Source organism: Gymnoscopelus microlampas, assembly GCF_963454915.1.
Source record: "Gymnoscopelus microlampas genome assembly, chromosome: 4".
NCBI classification, from domain to species: Eukaryota; Metazoa; Chordata; class Actinopteri; order Myctophiformes; family Myctophidae; genus Gymnoscopelus; species Gymnoscopelus microlampas.
This window is the reverse complement of record NC_139941.1, coordinates 38,596,266-38,615,559: the sequence shown is the minus strand read 5'-3', so window position 1 is coordinate 38,615,559 and position 19,294 is coordinate 38,596,266.

Sequence of the window (19,294 nt, the reverse complement as noted above, 5' to 3'; positions counted from 1 at the left end):
AAGACCGCAAGGACTTTTTTGGACGGACCTTTTAGACAAAGTGTTATAAATGTAATTGTTTTTTTTGCCTAATAAAAATGTCAATCAATCAAAATTCAGTCAATCAAATATCAATTTAATTAAATCTGTTTATTTTCTGTTTAAAAAAGTTATATGGCTAGGAAAACTTTGTTTAAAAGAACACTTTACTTTCAGTATAATTTATACTTTGTCCCACAACCCTTCCACTCAACAAGAATGCAATTTTCTGAACATTTTCATTTTAAAATATGTCATTTTTGTCCAAAGTCTTGTGCGATTAAATATAATCTTAGCCTAAACATTGGTGGGGTCAGGTTAAGACATTCTCAGCCTGTATTATTTTTATTGAACAGCAGAGGCTGACATATTCAAATTTACTAACCATTTTACTGAACATGTCTGCTAAAGTGACAACTTTACAAATGGCCAGTGAGAGAAGTGCCATCTGTTAGTACCTACTGTTTTAGGCAAAACACAGTCACTGTTTCTCATCTGGAATGGAAACCAGGAATCTGATATCCTTATGTAAAGGTCTGGTATTGTGGAAGCCTCATTAACTTCATTAATGATCCATCAGATCATTAATGAAGTTATGAGAGACTCTCTCTATATATATATATATATATATATATATATATATATATATATATATATATATCGTTGCTGTCCGACAGGAACCAGCTAACTCCATTTTGACGCTTTTGCTTTTTCTTTTCCATAAATCAGTGCTATTGAACATCCTTTACGTCTGTGTGTTGGTAAAAAAAATATTGAACCAATGAAAAGTATTAAAAAGTGCTTCTGACAAAACCAGCTAACTCCATTGGATCATCAAACTTTCTGCTAAACCAGCTAAGTCCACCAAAGGGAGGTGGCTGACTCCAGGCTCAACCCCCTTTTGAGGTCCATTCAGCTGTTCTTATCAATGATGAACAAAACCTCCTAACTCCACTTTTTGTTTTATTTTTCATTTCCTGAAAAAAAAAAATATATATATATATATATATATATAATTTATATGATGGATGATTTGTTTCGAGCATTTAAAAGCAGATGCCAACATTGATGGGAAAAAGTGGTTTGTGGATGTATTTTTCCCAAGCAGATTGAATGAGTATCAAACATTATCATATACAGTGTGCATGCATACTTCCAGAGAAATATATTTAATGTCATCCCTACCCAGTTATATCAAGCCATGGTGCACTGCTTCTGTGTCTCTGCAGAGTCACTGTAAATATGGAGTTGCGACAGAAACCACACACTGAAGTCTGAGGAACTTTCATTGGGTCGGCTGGTGGGTGGTGTTTCCATTGCAGCCTTCTAACCACATCCAGTGCCGTGACTGGAGGGGTGCCAGGCCACATCTGGAGCTCATTGCAGCTGACGCCACACAGCACAAGGAGATGGGGTGGGGGGTGGATGTCAGCTTAGAAAACCAGGCCAAGAGAGCTGTTTACCCTCAGTGACAAGTATCCACACAGCAACAGGGGACTGTCAGTTGAGTCACCCAACTTGAATCCCTTATGTCAGTGATTTGAATTTGCCCTGCCTTTTTCCTCATTGATCAATGTGAGGATACTGGCACAGTGATATTGCTATTCATTTCTATGGTGGCATTATAACAAAGTATGTGTTATTTGAATTAGTTAATCCTGTTCAAATGGCACACAGACTGTTATACCCAGTCATGGCAGGCATTGATTGTTCTACTGCCAGATTCCATGAAGGATAATCAAAGTTGATGTCTTGGATTTGCCAGCAGTCAGCAAGCTAATGAAAACCCTATGTGTCATCGGGGAAAAGTGGAGGAATGTTAAAAGGCCTCATTCTTTTTTGATATATTTTCATGGGCTGGTTTGAATTTGAGAGCTGCATGCCCCTTTATGTGGAAAACGCTCAAAAACTGTTCTGTGTATAGGCGAAAATTAGAAGTTTTCTTTAAAAGAAAAGGAGAAAAAAGGACCTCCTTTCAACTCTTGGCTTTTTGTTTAAACACCCATGTTACTTATGCAGTCTATTGTTAATGCATATCCTCGAGTGAGTGATCTGGAGGATGTTTCATGCAAAATTTCTCTGAAGATCGCATGTGATCTCATGCCTGGTTTTCAAACGCTTGCAAGTAATGTGAGGACTTAGGGAGGACTCCACAAGATGAGGAATTTGGATTATAGCTCTGTTTAGTGAGATTTATTTGGAAAGCAATGAAACTTCCTGGCTGTAGAACCCACTTCCTCCATAATGAGCCCATGTTAAACCAGGACGGGATGTTATTCCCCTCCAAAATAGAAGTGCCACTCTGGTGTGGAGGATTTGATGTTAGAAGGCTTTTTCGTCTGTTGGATTTTAGAACTGTCCAAACTGTTTCTTGGGAAAATCCTTTCCCGTACAAATACATCTCAAATGAGAATATGTTTAAATTTCAAATTTCAAAAGTGTGACTATTTGCTCATTTTATTGTGCTATGTTTAAATTCAAAGTTTTTTATACATATAATTCTGACCGGACAGAGCGATGGCAATCGAACATCACACTGCAACAGAGCTGGCTCCTCTTTGCTCCATCCACTAAGACCAGGACCATTCCCTGATCTCACAGCTGTATTTGAGTCAGCCTGAAGCACCCCCACCCCTGCTTTTAAGCTATCCTGAAGTAATCAGGTAAATGGTGGGCAGATGGGTAAATGATTTTAAAAAAAAGAAATGGGCACACGCTAAAGAGTGGTGCTCCAGACACACTGGCATGATCTCATCTGCAGTGCACTGAGGGGCTGGCAGGATGGGTGGTAGTGGTGGGGGTTGGGAAGTTTGGGACTGCCATAATCAAATCTACGGGAGCTGCTCCTCAGAGATCCTACATAATCCAATTTAGGTCCACTCCCACTTCAAAGCAGCATGTTGTCTGATGATTGAAGTGATGTCGGAGATCTTACGCTCCCACTTTCCAGGTCAGCGGGTGATGGGAGGCATGGGTGCACAGGGCTGCTGCTTGTCTCTCCCAGGCAATCAGCACCATGACTGGCAGAGATGTCAGGCTTACCTCTTCATCGTACCAAGAACAAACAGTATATTGTGATATATATTCTTCAAATCTTTGGAAACAGTTTTTCCTGTATCCTTTCTCTTATGGTTTAATTAAACAGGAAACAGACCAATCCTGCCACCTGATAATATTTATTTTCCTCTTGAATAGGAAGAACTTGTCAATAGGATTAAATGGATATTTGCTGTTTCTGTAGCTTGTCCCTACATGCCTAATGTAGCTTGGATTGGACCAAACCTCCCTCCCTCTTTTAAAAGTTTAAAATAAATGATTAATACCCCATGTCCCCTCCAAAAATGAATAATTCAGCAAGAGAAAAGTACTGCTTGTGTGATGTGTACTTATGCACATTATGTCATCCTATATTACAATTGGCTATTGGGAGAGCGGGTGGACCACAGCCACGTCACTATGATAACTCAGACATAACCATAAACAAACCTGATACGCCCATATATAGGCATGTCATTATGACTCAGACATAACCATAAACAAACCTGATTACCCCATATATAGGCATGTCACTATGACTCAGACATAACCATAAACAAACTTGATACTCCCATATAGGCATATATGGAGATCCAGTTGTCCAGAGCCACAGATCTGACCGCTATAAATGGATATCCAGTTGTCCAGAACCGTCAAATGTTGGTGCTCAAATCAAGAACTCTATCTCTAAAATTCATAAACAAAGTGATAAAAAAAATTGAATTCAGCAAGATGTCACCTTTTACTTTTATAGAGAGTATGTATTTTGTCATGGATGGTTTAGTTATTTAAATTTCAAAACATATACGTATATAGCCCTAGCCTGGCTCCAGCCCGTGAATCGCTAGCCACGGCCATTAAAAAAATATATGTTCAGGAGTGAAACGAAATGAAAATTCAGGCTGAGTGTCAGGCTAATATAGCCCCCCATTCAGTTACTGCACTGAACTTCCATATTAGAATCTCCCTGTTCTTTTTTGGTGAATATAGGCTACATTGATTTTGAGGGATATTTAGTTGTTATAAGGTTGTTTTGTTCTTTTCTTGAGTCCTTGTTAAGTAGGATTTTCAGAGTCCAGGGTGGATGTATACAAGTTTCTTTTTATTGATTATGGAGATGTAATATTCTCAAAAGCATGGCGAGACAAACAACCTCTACCGCATCAGTTAGAGGACAGTTAATGAATCTTTCTGATCTAGTTCCCATCATGTAAGAATTGAATAATAAATTAACTCATTATGTATTACGTATCCACATACATGGCATTCTTAAAGGCAGGGCAACAGATGCTGGAAATTCAAATAAAGTAAAAAACAGTAGGCTAAGAATTTTAATTGTATTTATTTATATTGGCATATAAATAAATATGTTATATACATTTAGGAAATCGGTGTTAGAAGAGTTGCAGTGTTTTCGCCTGCCCCAAGATTCTGAAAACATCTATTAAATTAGGTTTTGTGTCAGGAGTGGAAGAAGTCCACCCTTGTAAACTCACCTAAGCTCTGCATAAACAATACAAGGATACTTATATCATTAATAGTTAACAGTAGATAGGTTTCCAGAGCATTGCAAATACATCTGGCTTTGAATGTGAGACCAATATTATACCAAGTTCAATACAGTATGTACAACTAGCAACTTCCTCTCCTTGTGACGTCATGATTCTTTACCCGGGTAGCTGTTTTTCCAACAGTTATTATGACAAACATTTTATATATACATATATTTTTAAGCAACTGGTATTGTTGTCTAGATATAGACTAATATGTTTATATCTGAAGTTGTCCCTTATCTGTTGCCCTACCTTTAAACCTATTATACTTTGTTGTATGACTCTGTCACTCATAATAACTGATGAAATAACAGATTTTCATTATGCATTTACTAGTGTCGTTACCTTGAAAATCTGTTGAGCACACTATCATGCAACAAAGTACAAACTAGAAAAGTGTGCTCCTCGGAGTGCAGATCTCCGCCAGGCCTGCTCGCCTACCCAGGGCCGTGCCAGTCCTGGGGTGCAGCACGAGGAAACTGCTGAGTTTGTACAACAGACGATGCAACTTTACATGTTTGTGGCACCCCCCGATGGGCAGAAGTGAAAGCGGTTTTGGAGGTGCGCTCTCATGTGATTCTTGGATATTGCATTCATGATATATGCCGTTTTTTTGTAAGAAATAGACCCCTCAACCCCACCCACATCTTTCTGAAGGCAATTACAGGAAAGGTATGGAGTATCAAAACCCTGTTTGATGGTCATTGTCACATCATGACTCCCGAGACCATTGTGTCAAATTCGATGGGCTGGTATACTTAACCCCTGCGCCACCCAAGCGCCATTTCAGCGTTTCAACAGAGCTCCCCTAATCATGTCAACGAGTTTACGGAAGTGGTGCGAGCTACATACATAGCAACGGTGATGGACCGATATATTATTCTATGTGGTGGATGATGTTATACCCAACGTGAAAGTTCAGGTTTTTTACAGGAAGTAATGATAGTCTGTTGGATAGTCTTCTTATTTGAAAGACAGGGGATTTTTTTTTAATTGTTTAACTAACTAATATTTGGGCCACTTCATCTGAACTATAGTTTTGGTCCTGGTTGTGCTAACATGTTTGTCCCCAGACCATCATCAGCATTACTTGCATGTTGCCCATGTTTGTTTTAAATATACTGCTCAAAAAAATAAAGGGAACATTTTGATCCCTTAATTGTTGTTTTTTCATGAACTGTGTACAAAAAAACTCAAAAGAATTAAGGGATCAAAGTGTTCCCTTTATTTTTTTTGAGCAGTGTATATTCCAGCCTATTGGTAGTAGCCAATGGGATGAGGCAAATGGGAGGAACAGAGTGCCATCAATAAGCTCATTAATACATATTACAACATGCATACAGTTTATTGCAATATACAATATATTGTACAGCTATAAGTTCTCATCCTACTTCCTTGAAAAGGGGACTTTCTTTCTGTACCACTTTGGAGGGTTCTGAGCTGGAGTCTTGGACATGTGTGGACTTTCAAGAGAGGGCCTATCCTACTAGTTATAAAGCTCTAGAAAAGTCAGTCAGTCTTGTGCAGTCATTGTAGAAAACACTGGGATATTCTATCTTAAGGTTCTACTCTATTTTCTTACTACAGAGCTAGGAATGTCCATGGCTTTCTTGTACTGTATATGCTGAAACCTCCATCCAATCTGTTTCTGTCCAGAGGCATTTGGACAGGATGACTGGATTTTCTTTCTTTGTTGCAACTGTACTGCATGTGAGAACCCAAAGAGAACAAGCACTTTAACCAGTCATATCACTTCTCTCATATCCATGTGGGCTGCAACATATATAAGAAAAACTAACAGGCCTGTAAGACATGCCTCATAGAACATGAAAAGTGTCTATTGGTAGAAACTTTCATGAAGCCAGTCATCCTGTCTCAACACTCGTTTTGTTATTCAACAGATCTCTAAAACATTTAGAGGGGATGATGTTAATTACGTGAATCTAAATGTAAATGAGTTTCTACATGACGACAATGCATCCAGAGGGTCTTAATGACGAGCCTTTTGCTTTTTGTAACCTCTTGATTATCTCTTTCTCTCCTCAGGGCCTCCTTGTATTTATCAAAAGTTACTATGTTTATACTTGTACAGCTGTACAATATCTTGTATATTGCAATATATTGTATGTATGTATGCACTCTGATGGGACACCTGGTAGCTTATTTGAAGCCAACATGGACAACATGGGAAGTAGTGCTGAATCTGAGGACCAAAGTGTCACATACTTTGATTCCTACTGTCGCTATTGTTTACTAAGTAAATAAATAATCAAAAAGATCCTCAACATTTTTATCAGTGTGTGCAGGCTTTTTGTATTTATACTGGACTATAATGCTGGCCTCTCACCTGGCTCACTCTTTATCCTTGTGTCAAATGTGCACTTCTAGATTATTGGGTATGTCTATATTTAACATTTACATGCTGTCTATATTACAAGCTCCTGTCTCTCCCAGTCATTTTAAAAGATGCAGTTTACAGTATCATCAAGGGCTGCCACTGAACCTCTAAGGCTTTTTCATCACTATAGTAATTTGAAAGATTGGTTGCAGTTGGCATCTGTTAATTCCAACGTCATTGTGAATTCAAGTGCAACAGCCACATCCAGACAGGGTTTTTTGAAGACATTTATGTGGTAAAGTTGTCAAAAGCAATGTTTTTGAGCCTGGGATATGGGGGTTGAATTCTCTGAGGATAACAAAACCAAATCCACTTGATGGTGAGTTAGCCACTAACATTGGCTGGCATGTGATGTTACTCACAGGACTTTAATATACTTTAGTTAGTCTGAATATCCCATGCGCACGCATACACTAATAAATACATGCTGCTGATACTAAAGCTGAACATAGAGTCAGAAAAAAGCTTGAACTTTGATGCTGAATACATTATGAACAAGGACAACTAATGTTCAAGGTTACCTGTTCTGATGTTGAAATAAGTGTGTTGGAAAATGCACTACTGTGAAATATGTTGTGAAACCATAGCGTAAGGATAGGACACATTGAGAAACCATACGAAAAAATAAAACAAATATTCTGAATAACATCAAGGATTGTAATTGTCCTTGACATAGTCAGAGTTATCGTGGGTAGGCTGGTTCAGAACTTGGTGCACCAGGAAAAGCCTGACATCTTTGGACAGCAGCTGAATGATAGGCTTTCATTCAACTACAGAATATATTGTCAGCAATGATTGGCACAAAATAGACAAATTACATGCGTAGTCAAGTATGCTGGATGTAAGGAAGGACTTGTTGAGCAACCCCCCCCCCCCTGTTTCACCTTTAGAATCCACATGCGGGGAGATATGCCCTGCAGTCCCCCTTCCCCTCTAGTCATTCATGAGGCAATGTGGTTAGAATACAATAGAATGACAACAAAATAGCTGCATCTAGTCTGTTATTAATCATTCACTGGTAAAACAATGGAGCTGACTGGCTTTCTTTCCTGCCACGTCCATTGATAGTTGCTTCAAACTGTCACAGTGCAACATTCACAACAACAGAAACAACGGACCCTCTCATTCAGTGTAAATGACAGGGGGACACAGCGGCACGCTACACGTGTAATTGAACAAGATGATTACGCTGATGAACCGAGACTCATCGAGGCATACCGGCCCTCTATCAGCAGGTGCCCAGAACACACTAGGCCATTCATATGCGCATTCCTGTCTCTCCACTCAGAGCTCAGCAGGTTCCTCCAGGCCTCACAGGACTGGGGGCTGACGCACACAAAAGGGTCTTCAATCTGCCTCAGACAACAGCCTGCATAAAGGCCCGGAAAGCCACAACAGCGTTATGTCAAAGACTAGGGTGGGGGTAGTGATTGGAGCTGGGAGGCCTTGTGTAGCCAATGCTGATGGATGGATAAGGACTGGGGTTCAGAAGTTCTGTCTGAGTTTTTCTGAATAAAGAAGGATATTTGTACTTGCCCTCTAACAATGGAATGCAAACAGTGAGGGAAGGACAATAAAACTCCACTTTTGGCTGTGAAGAAGCTGCTAGGGAAATTATCATGCAAAGCATGCCTGGGTCATATATTGTTCCATCTCAGCATTGCATGACTCGCTGTTTGTTCCATGCTGATGTGTGGGTTTGTGTCCCTTCAGTTTGCTTTTGCATAAGGTAGCCCAGGCTTTAACAATGTCCGGCACATTTCCTTACATTGAAAGGAAGAAAGGAGTGATAAGAAATGCCCCACCTCAACTTAAAACAGACTGTGGGCCTAGGCTGTGCTTTTGTCTCGTAGTGAAGGTTCAACTGATGTGGAAGCATAACCCTGTCACGAATCATGTAAATCAGTAAACCCATTCATCCCGAATGGAGTCCTTATACTTTTTTTCAAACTTAATGCTTATTTCATTATAGATTTAACTTCTTGAACCCTAGCGTTGCTATTACAGGATGAACATTCAGAAAAAGTAGCAGATCTGCAAGCTCACAACACGCCACAATTGTAAATCAACTATTTTCTGCTGAAATAGGAGGGGGTAGTAGATCCCTCGGGGGGACACTGGTCAATTAAGTATAAGGTTTCAGTGGTTAAAACGTTAGTCACATGTTCGTTTATTGTGCCTGCATGGTAAATGTCCTTTTGGTGAAAAGTGAAGTAATTCAGCTTATATGCTACTTGAACGACCATGGCATCTGGACATCACAGAGATGGATTCATGTTTATTGTCACTGCCAGGCCGTAGGCCATGGCCGGAGACTATGTTTTTGCCCCTGTCCGTCCGTCCGTCCGTCCGTCCGTCCGTCCGTCCGTCCGTCCGTCCGTCCGTCCGTCCGTCCGTCCGTCCGTCCGTCCGTGTGTGTGTGTGTGTGTGTGTGTGTGTGTGTGTGTCTGTCTGTCTGTCTGTCTGTCTGTCTGTCTGTCTGTCTGTCTGTCTGTCTGTCTGTCTGTCTGTCTGTCTGTCTGTCTGTCTGTCTGTCTGTCTGTCTGTCTGTCTGTGAGCTAATCTCCTGCACCTTTGGAACAATCTGCACGAAACCTTCGCCCTGGTATAGCTCCACCAGGAGGCAGATTCTTGCAAAACACTTTTTTTTATATTACTCCTACTGATTTTGTCCAAACATCACGCAAATGGGTAGACATTATCTCTATAGTCATGTGAGTCACTCGGATCTGTCCGAGTTTTCATATTCCATCCTGATTGGCTAAGATTGGCTTCCAAAGTTTGCAGGAGGGGACCGTTTTGCACAAAATGCCTCAAATCATGTACGCAGCTGTGAAACTTTGCACACACATACAAGGCCAAGGAAGAAATGCTACATTTTTCAAATCAGCCTCATGGACCTATAACTCTTGTACAATCAAAATACATTTCCCCTTGGATTCCTTTGATCATTAAACTCCCCAAATAAGCCACACCCATTTCCACCTGACAAGTCCTGTTGCATGGCACTAATAACCATTTAAAAATGTCCTTATTTTAGCCCTCTAAGGATGGTAATGTGGTTGGTTCAAACCACTTTGGTCCGGTTGGGCGTAAGGAGCAACATGGCTTCTAGGGGCTACTACAGAGCCTCTTGACAGAGTCCTGTTACAGTTTACAGTTTAGGCATTTAGCAGACGCTCTTAATCCAGAGCGATTTACAGTATAAAGGACACAAGATAATACATCATAATACATCAAATGCATAAAAATAGTAATCTAATAATAAAGTAATACATAAATAAACCAATAATCTAATAATAACTAATACATACGTAAACCAAGAACCTATCATCAGCCTACATTGAAACTATACACACTATAGGATGCCAGGTCAACAATGACCTGGCATGTGTCTACATAACATGCTATCTAAGTTACATTTTAGCCTTTGCATAATTCTGCAAGGTCGTCAAAAACCTATTGTAACATATAGCACAGATTTGTCCAACAGAATACAACAACCTTAAATTCTACTAATATTCCTGCACTACACTATACTGCACACTATTGATCCATGTACACAGACCTACTGTATAGACAAACAGAGCATATACATTTATGTTAACAAGTATTATTTCTTAACAGCAAAAGTAAAACATTTTGTTTGTATTTAATCTAGTTTTTAAGTTTCATTGCAAAATATATTAGATTACAAAGTTTCACTGTTTACACATTGTTTATTCTATGTATGTTTCCCATGCAAAGCCCCTTTGAATTTAAATTGCTCAGTCTAGAAGTTGTTTTTTGTTCTTTTCTCATGTGCAAGAAAATGCACATGTGTCCCTTCTGTGTTGTTATAAATAGTCAAACTGATAATGTATCTAACTTTAAATCTATCTGTGATCACATAGGAATGGAAGTTTACAGCATTTTAAGCACACGCTTTTTCAATTGGACACAATACATCAATCATCTCCCCTCATCAGAAGACTTTAATAATGAATCAAAGAAGTATAAAAATTATGAGCACATGTTATGAATAGCATCATGTCTTTCATGTCCCTGTCACATAATTTAATAAATATCCTTATGAATTACTTCATATAGCTCCAGCAGCCTCTTTGTTGAGGAAACCAAAAGAACTGGTAACACTAAACTCATCTATAAAATATGTGGTTTGAAACTGTATGACTGCATCAAATGCATGATGTGCTGATCCACGTTTTGTTATGAAATGGTAAGATGTGGTATATTCACTTTTTATTTGCATGCCTTTATCAAATTCACTGACTCTTACAACTTTCTATTCAAGTAAAAATTTCTTTCATTCTGTTAACCGAAACAAATACAGCGGGCACATTTGGTAACCTTGTTTCAGCACCAGGCTTAAACACATTAATGAGGAATTTCATTCTAATATGTGATATGCTCTTACTGAAAAACTTGACACCTGTTTGGAAAAGTGCTTGCAGGCATGAAATTAATCTAATATGTATGTGGCAAAATCATTCTGTAAACTTGTAAAGACAAGCCCAGATCCAGTCTTGTTTTTGTATTATAGCTAATATTATTGGGGCTGGAGAGCCATTGGGTCAATTCAGCAGAAAATGTGGTTCCATTTGCCTTGAGGTTAAATGCAATGCAACAGCTGTGAGATTGTTTGCTCTCTATAAAAGTGAATAATGGAGGACTGTGACGGCCCTGGGCCCTGTCTACTGGCCTGTTTACCTGACATGGCTCTTTCCCTGCCCTTCTTAATTGTGCTCTGTTTTAGCAGGGCGGAATTTTGATACCATAGTGCACTTGGTGATACAAGCGCGAAATTTGGCACAGATGACCTTCATATGACCCTAATTGATAATCAACCTCTGGCCACGCAGAATTCCTAAGATTTCAAGATGGCCACCACCAGTTTTCAAAATGTCTGCAACTGGTCCAATGTGTTGGACTATATCGCTGGGGCTATATCGCTATATTGCTGGGGCAAAGCCATAAGAGAATATGTTCTGGAGGTATTCCTACCAAGTAAGATAAAAAATAACATTAGGTTCCAATATGGCGGCATGTATTCCAATATGGCTGCCGATAAATTGCAGAAATGTGCACCTGTTTATGGTTTATCCACATGAGCTTGTTGTACATGTATTTGTATTAATTACCATACACAGAATCCATTTATGGAACATTTGAAAGTGATTTATTAGCTTGGTAAAGCTTAGTGCTTACTTTTTGTTTTGTTATCAAGTCATTATAAACACATTTTCATTTACAATGGTGGCTGGGCAAGTGACAGGCCAGTGTACTAGCAACTGCAACCACAGAGGGGTGTGCAGATAAGTCCAAACTTAAAGCATTTGCAGTGTCCAGAACATGCTATTTTACATCCACATCGTGTCAGCTTCTGGCATAATTTGGCAAACAGGACTGCACAAGAGTCACTGGCCCCATATATGTCCTGCTTGGAATGCACTTCACTTGCATTCACTTCCTTGTAGGAACTACTTCTATGAAGTTCTATCGTACATGAGTACTATGAACTCCTCAATGACTTGCATATGTTTATCATTTATTGCAACAGGTGTTGAACCTAATTTGGAGAAGTTGTCTGCCATGCTGACCTTTTTCCCTTTCCATGGAAGGACGAAACTGTGTGGCATCCCCTGAATGCATGAAAGAAGCAAAGACCTGATGACTTTGATTCAATAGCTGATGCAATTTCATGAACGGGATCCATCTGAGATCCTTCCCTCCTTCCAAAGGCAATCCACAGCTAATTCAAGCCAAGTCTTTGAACAAGTGAAACTGTTATGTCAACAATGTCAGTATCTGAGGCAGAGCTGCAGAGGATAGCATCTGACACATCATGATTCGCAGCTCAGATACTGACGTTGTTGTCATAGCAGTTGCACGTGTTCAAATTAAATAAGTCTGAGACTTATTGTCAGTATCAGCTGAGAACTCAGGGGTCTTATAGACCCCCTGGTATTGCTGAGGTGGAGCGCCACACTCACCGTACCTACTCATACACTGATCCTGATCGAACCCATGACCATGTGATCCGAAGGTGAAAGCTCTGCCGACTGAGCAACCCAGACACAAAGACTTGGCTTGAAAAAGCTGTCGAAGGACCTCAGATGGATCCCCCTTCATGAAAATGCATCAGCTATTGGATCAAAGTCATCAGGTCTTTGCTTCTTTCATGCGTTCAGCAGATGCCATACAGTTTTGTCCTTCCACGGAAAGAGAAAAAGGCCAGCACCTGTTTGAGAAAATATCCCTATATATATCTAGGTTTTTGTATTTAGTTGCCCTAGGTCGTTAAAAAGCTACCAAATCACTTTAAAATGTGCTATAAATCGATTCTGTGTATGGTAATTAATACAAATACATGTGCTTCAAGCTCATGTGAATGTACATTTATGCAATTTATCGGCAGCCATATTGGAAAATATGCCGCCATATTGGAACCTAATATTATTTTTTTATCTTACTTGGTAGAAATACCTTCAGAACATATTCTCCTATATTAAAATAAGAGGGAAATCAAAGATTTACAGCCCCAGCAAAGTGATATAGTCCAAAATGTTGGCCCAGTTGCAGCCATTTTGAAAACTGGTGGTGGCCATCTTGAAATCTTAGGATTTTTGCGTGGCCAGAGGTTGATTATCAATTAGAGTCATATGAAGGACATCTGTGCCAAATTTCACGCTTGTATCACCAAGTGCACTATCGTGTATTGAAAACGGCAAAATTCCGCCCTGCTATTTCCCAAGACAGGTAAAGATGAGTTCATGTGGTCTGCAGCTGGGTGGAGGCCTTTTAAGGGCCATTGGGCCAAGGTTGTGGTGGCTCTTGGTCCTCTCCTCTAGGCAGGGTGCCCCTTTTAGTTTGGTTGTGTTTATTAATTTTCTCCCACCTCACTATTATTTAATTTGTATGATTTATTTTCTTGGTATTTCTAAAAAACTATGTGCTAAACATATCTTTGGGAACTTGTGGCTCGACTAACTGTGGACATAGGGTGATGTAAATCTTAGATTGAATAGGTGTTGGCAAAGATAAATACCCGCCTAAACCCTGATTTGATGCATGGTGTGTACTGTGTACAGAAGTCCAATTGATGGTCAATTTGGTTAGCGTTTGAGTATCATTTGGTGACCTCGCCTAGGGTGCCAGGATGGCCAGAATCGGAGACTCAGATGCTAGAATTGCAGAATTATGTTCCCAGTAGTGTCAAATCAACAGGGCTTGTCGCTCTTGCACCTTCTTGCATCTTTCCTCCCTGCTTACTTTCCCATGCATGCTGGCATCAAACTCGGCCACAGTTGCCGAGGGAGTGTCGCCTGGGCCAGGGGCTATTGCCGCTAATGCAGCTGCTGTTGCTACCACTGTGGAGATTCTCACTGCTGCTGCTGCTGTGAGGACGGTGCCTGGGCCTGCTGCAACTGGTGCCACTGAATGGGCCCGTTGCCACTAAGGAGGCGTTACCCAGCTGCTGCCCTCAACATCACAGTCCACCGCTACTGCTTCTACTGCCCTGCTGCTACATTTACCAACACTGCCCTCGTCCACTGCTGAGGGGCACTCATCAAACCTGTTAAAGAAACTGGTCATTTCATTGGCCTGCTCCCGGTACCCTGTCACTGCTGTGCTCGCAGAACTGTAACCGGTAATCTTCTTGTAAACCCCAACACCTCCCGGTTATTCTGCTCCAGGCAATCCTCAAGTTTGCCCCAATAGTTGTCCCTCGCCTGTGCTTTTCTTTTGTCTAATAGGGCTACTTATGGACTGGTTTATCTATGGCTTGTTATTAGAGAAGCAGCAAACATTTTTAAAAGGCCGATCTTCTCACAGAACTTGAAAAAGTCTGTGGTGCACTGACAAAGGCTATCAGTGTCCTTCCTCACCATGGCCCCTAATGAACACATCCCTCAGTTCCTCCTCCACCTCCCCAGACCACTGTTGGACCTCCCTGGTGGTTGCCGGCAGCCCAGACAAAAAAAAGAAGAAAGACATGCCATCTCCGGTTTACTAAGTATCTGCATGGAGTAGGTGGCCACCTTTTTAGTAGACCAGAAGCAGGTTGGAGTCTATTATTTCCAATGGAAGTGAACACTGCTTCTGAACGATTCTTTAGCCCCATGGTCACTGAACTAAATATTGGACTCGACCAAATTGTGAGCATTCTGGGTATCGTGCGAGAATCAGACAGATCTAAATGCCAGTGTTATGTATGTGTACATAATTGTTAATTTGTTTAAAGGGATAGTTCACCCCAAAAAAGTACTTTTTTTCTATCCATTAGTCACCCCATGGAGACTTGAATTCATGTATATTTAGGGTTTTTGTTGCATTCTTAAGCCAATAATTTGATGACCAGCGGACCGGTAGGCAGTGGTTCCAGTAGGAGACTCTTTGTGTCTCCTACCGGAACAGCTGCCGGTCATCAAATTATTGGCTTAGGAATGCGCCAAAAACAAAAAAAATATCCATGAATTCAAGTCTCCAATCGATAGAAAAGTAATTTTAGGAGTGAACTATCCGTATAATCTGTTTTACTTTGTAGACACTGATGTCTCTGCTGTTTTGTTGTTGATACTGTTTTATTTCTGTTCTATTCTTGTCTGCATTATTTAGCCTACTGTAGGTGTTAGGTTCTTTTTGTTATGTTTTATGCCAGCCGTTTGTGGTGTTTATTGCCTTCCCCCAAACTAATAGCAGATCATTGTAGCTGCCGCATGGTGCTAATGTTGTGAGTTTAACACATGTTAATTATAACAACAACAACAATAGTCTATATATTATTATTATGCTATAATTCACAGAGTCTGTCTGTCACACAAAATTTGTCCCCAGCATAACTCGGAGTGTCCGACCTTTCGGTCTGAAACTTGCTGTGTGTGTGTCATATCACCCCGAGGTGTGCAGAGCTCAACATTTTCTGACTCACCGATGATTTATGATTTGACATAACGCGAACGGCGCTGAATCGGACTTCAGATGGCACTATTTGAAATAACTATTTCCTAACTTAATATTAGGGGCTGTAGTCTGTTCTCACCAAGCGGGCTGAGTGGTCCGCCTTGCTGGGGGTGAGCTTTCCGCTGCAATCGGGGCGAGTGGTCCGCCACTGGGGGCAAGAGTTCCGTGCAAAAAATGGGGACGAGTTTGTTTTGGGGCGACCGTTCCGGTTTCCGTATCACTAAGTCCCTGAGTGGCTAACCTGACCAGTCAGCTTAACTGATTGGATGAGCTTTGCATAACGTTTGTGCCGCATAGCCAGTATAAACTTGCATCGTTCCCGACATGTATGGCCCCGAATAGGCCAGTGAAGTAATAATTATAACTAGAAAAAGTGCTCCTCGGAGCACAAGTCTCCGCCAGCAGACTTGGGAATGTTGGGAATGTTCTACTTCTTATATGTTCTAATTCTTACAAAAAATAGAACATGTTACTGTGTCATAGTAACATGACACAAGTGTCCTATCCGTCTGTATAACTGTCCTATCCGTCCTGTCTGTATAAGTATCCTATCCGTCCTGTCTGTATAAGTGTCCTATCCGTCCTGTCTGTATAAGTGTCCTATCCGTCCTGTCTGTATAAGTGTCCTATCCGTCCTGTCTATGTAAGTGTCCTATGTAAGTGTCCTATCTGTCCTGTCTGTGTAAGTGTCCTATCCAATTGTTACAGTATCCGCCATTTCTATTTCTCAGCCATTTCGTGATTATTCCTGTCTTACCTCACTTTGAAAGAGGCTAAGACTCTTTCAAAGTGACACATGTATTTATAGGCCGCTATACGTCACTAGCCAATCAGATCACACTATTTCACCGTATTGTCACGTGTCACGAGGCTTGACCAATGTTAGCTTGACATGTGGAAAGTGAAAACAATGTGTCCTGGCGGAGACAAAAATGCGTGACAAGGTGGGGGGAGGCGATGGCCTAGCGGTTAAGGCACAACCACAAATAGGCTATAATGCAGCCTGACAGCAGGTTTGCAGGTTCAATTCCCAAGCCCGACGACCTTTGCTGCGTGTCTCTCTCTCTCCCTGTTTCCTGTCACTCTCTACTGCTACTATCCAAATAAAGGCAGAAAATCACCCAAAACATTATTTAAAAAAAAAAGTGTGATATGTTTTCTCTTTCTGTTAGAATGCTAGTGGCATACGTCGCCGTCCCGATAGTGGGAGGAATATCTGAACTGTGTGTTATTGCCAGTACTTCACATTATGTGTAGGGTGAGTATGGCACAGTATGTGGGGTATGGCACCGTACATTGGTGAATACTCAGTAGACCTGTAGATTCTCTCTACTGTCCATGTATAGGGCCGCTCATCTTCTAGCATTCCCCTTTATTGTAGTTTCTATAGTGGAGTATTGTTTATATACTGTTTTTAAACAATTGTATAGGTGTAATAAAAGTCCTGTTTTATCTACTTTTATTAATTTAATGAATTAATAAAATCTAATTCCTTTCCTTTTCTCCATCCATCATTTATTTGTCATCATTACTATGTACAGTATCATTATAAAGGATATGTGAGCTTTTAGCTGCATGCTTTGAGTGTTAAAGGTTGTATACAAAAACAAAAAAAGAATCCGGGCCTTGCCATGACCTGGCCACAAAAGGTAGAGCAAGAATATCATTAAGGCCTTTATCTTATTGTAAATTAGATTTATATATATGTATATATATGTAGTGAACAGACACATGAAAATGTATAATTTAAGTTAAATAGTCACATATTTCTGAGGAATATCCATACAGGCTTACTCTGAACATTATAATCGTAAGCAAAGATAAACACATGTTGAAACATTAATGTCTAAAATATTAATGTCTGAATTCCACTTCTTTAATGATGGAGATGCCAAGCTGGGGTTCATGTGTGACTTTGCATCTTCACTCATCAATCATGTGTTAATGGTGACATTAAAGCAAAGACATATGAGTTCTTCAGATACAAACGATGTGTTTGATCAGACATAAGGTTCATGTTCATGCTGAGTTGGCAGATGCATTTTAAGTGATTACTCTTTGAAACATTGCCAGTGCATATCGTTGATGTCGGGTGGAAACCTTGTATGTTCCTATTATAATTTTTAAACATTTAAAAATAGTGAAAATAGCCGATCTACAAGCTCACAACGCATCACAACACGTTGTGAGCTTGTAGATCTACTATTTTCACAACTTTTGTGCAACACTCTCGTATGATGAAGTAGGGCAATCATTTTAGAAACTTTTTTAAAAAGTTAAAATATGAAGATATAAGGTTTCTGCCGATAGCAACGATATGATCTTAATCACATTACAATAAAACTGTAATGGACAAGACAAGAAGTTGATGAAAACGTATACTATCTATTATGACTGAAATAATTAGATACATTCACAATGTATGTTAATGTCATTGTGCACAGATTGACCTCTTGAGCTAATATAAACAGTCTTGGTGTTTACACTGATGTGGCTTCTAACATCTGACACCGACAACTGTTCTCTAGTGTCAACTGGGCCACAGATTGTGATAGGCCAGATCTGACACCATGCAACTTCAATGTTGGTTTAGTGCACTCATGGTAACACCTATGTTTAAGTATTGAAAAGTGGTTTCCATGGTGGAGGAAGTACTCACATTTTTTTACTTAGGAGGTAGGAGTAGTTCACCCAAACTTCTTTTGTTCTATCAATTACACACCCCATGAAGCATTGAATTCATGGAGATATTTTTGTTTTTATCTTATTCCTAAGCCAATAATTTTATAACCGGCGGAGTCTCCAGTAGGAGACACAAAGAGTCTCCTTTGTGTCTCCTACTGGAGAGACCGTCGGTCATCAAATTATTGGCTTAGGAATGTGTAATTGATAGATAAGAAGTAATTTTTGGGGTGAATCACTCCTTTAAGTAAAAGTATCAATACAAAATACTCAGTTACAAGTAAAAGTCCAGTATTCATACAAAAGTGTTGGCATCAAAATATACTTAAAGTACCAAAAGCAAAAGTACTCATTATGCAGAATGTCCCATTTCACATGTTCAATATCTATAAAAAATCTTTTGAAAATAGCTGATCTACAAGCTCACAACGCGTCAAGACGCGTTACATTAAGCTCACAACACGTCACAACGCGTTGTGAACTTCTAGATCAGCTATTTTCAAATAGCCAAAGTATATATTGGGCTTATAGGGCTTAACTATTTGTAATGTTTTGTAATAATAATACAAATCTACAAAGTAAGTAGTAACTAAAGTTTTCAAATAATTGTAGTGGAGTAAAAGTATAATATTTGCCTCTGAGA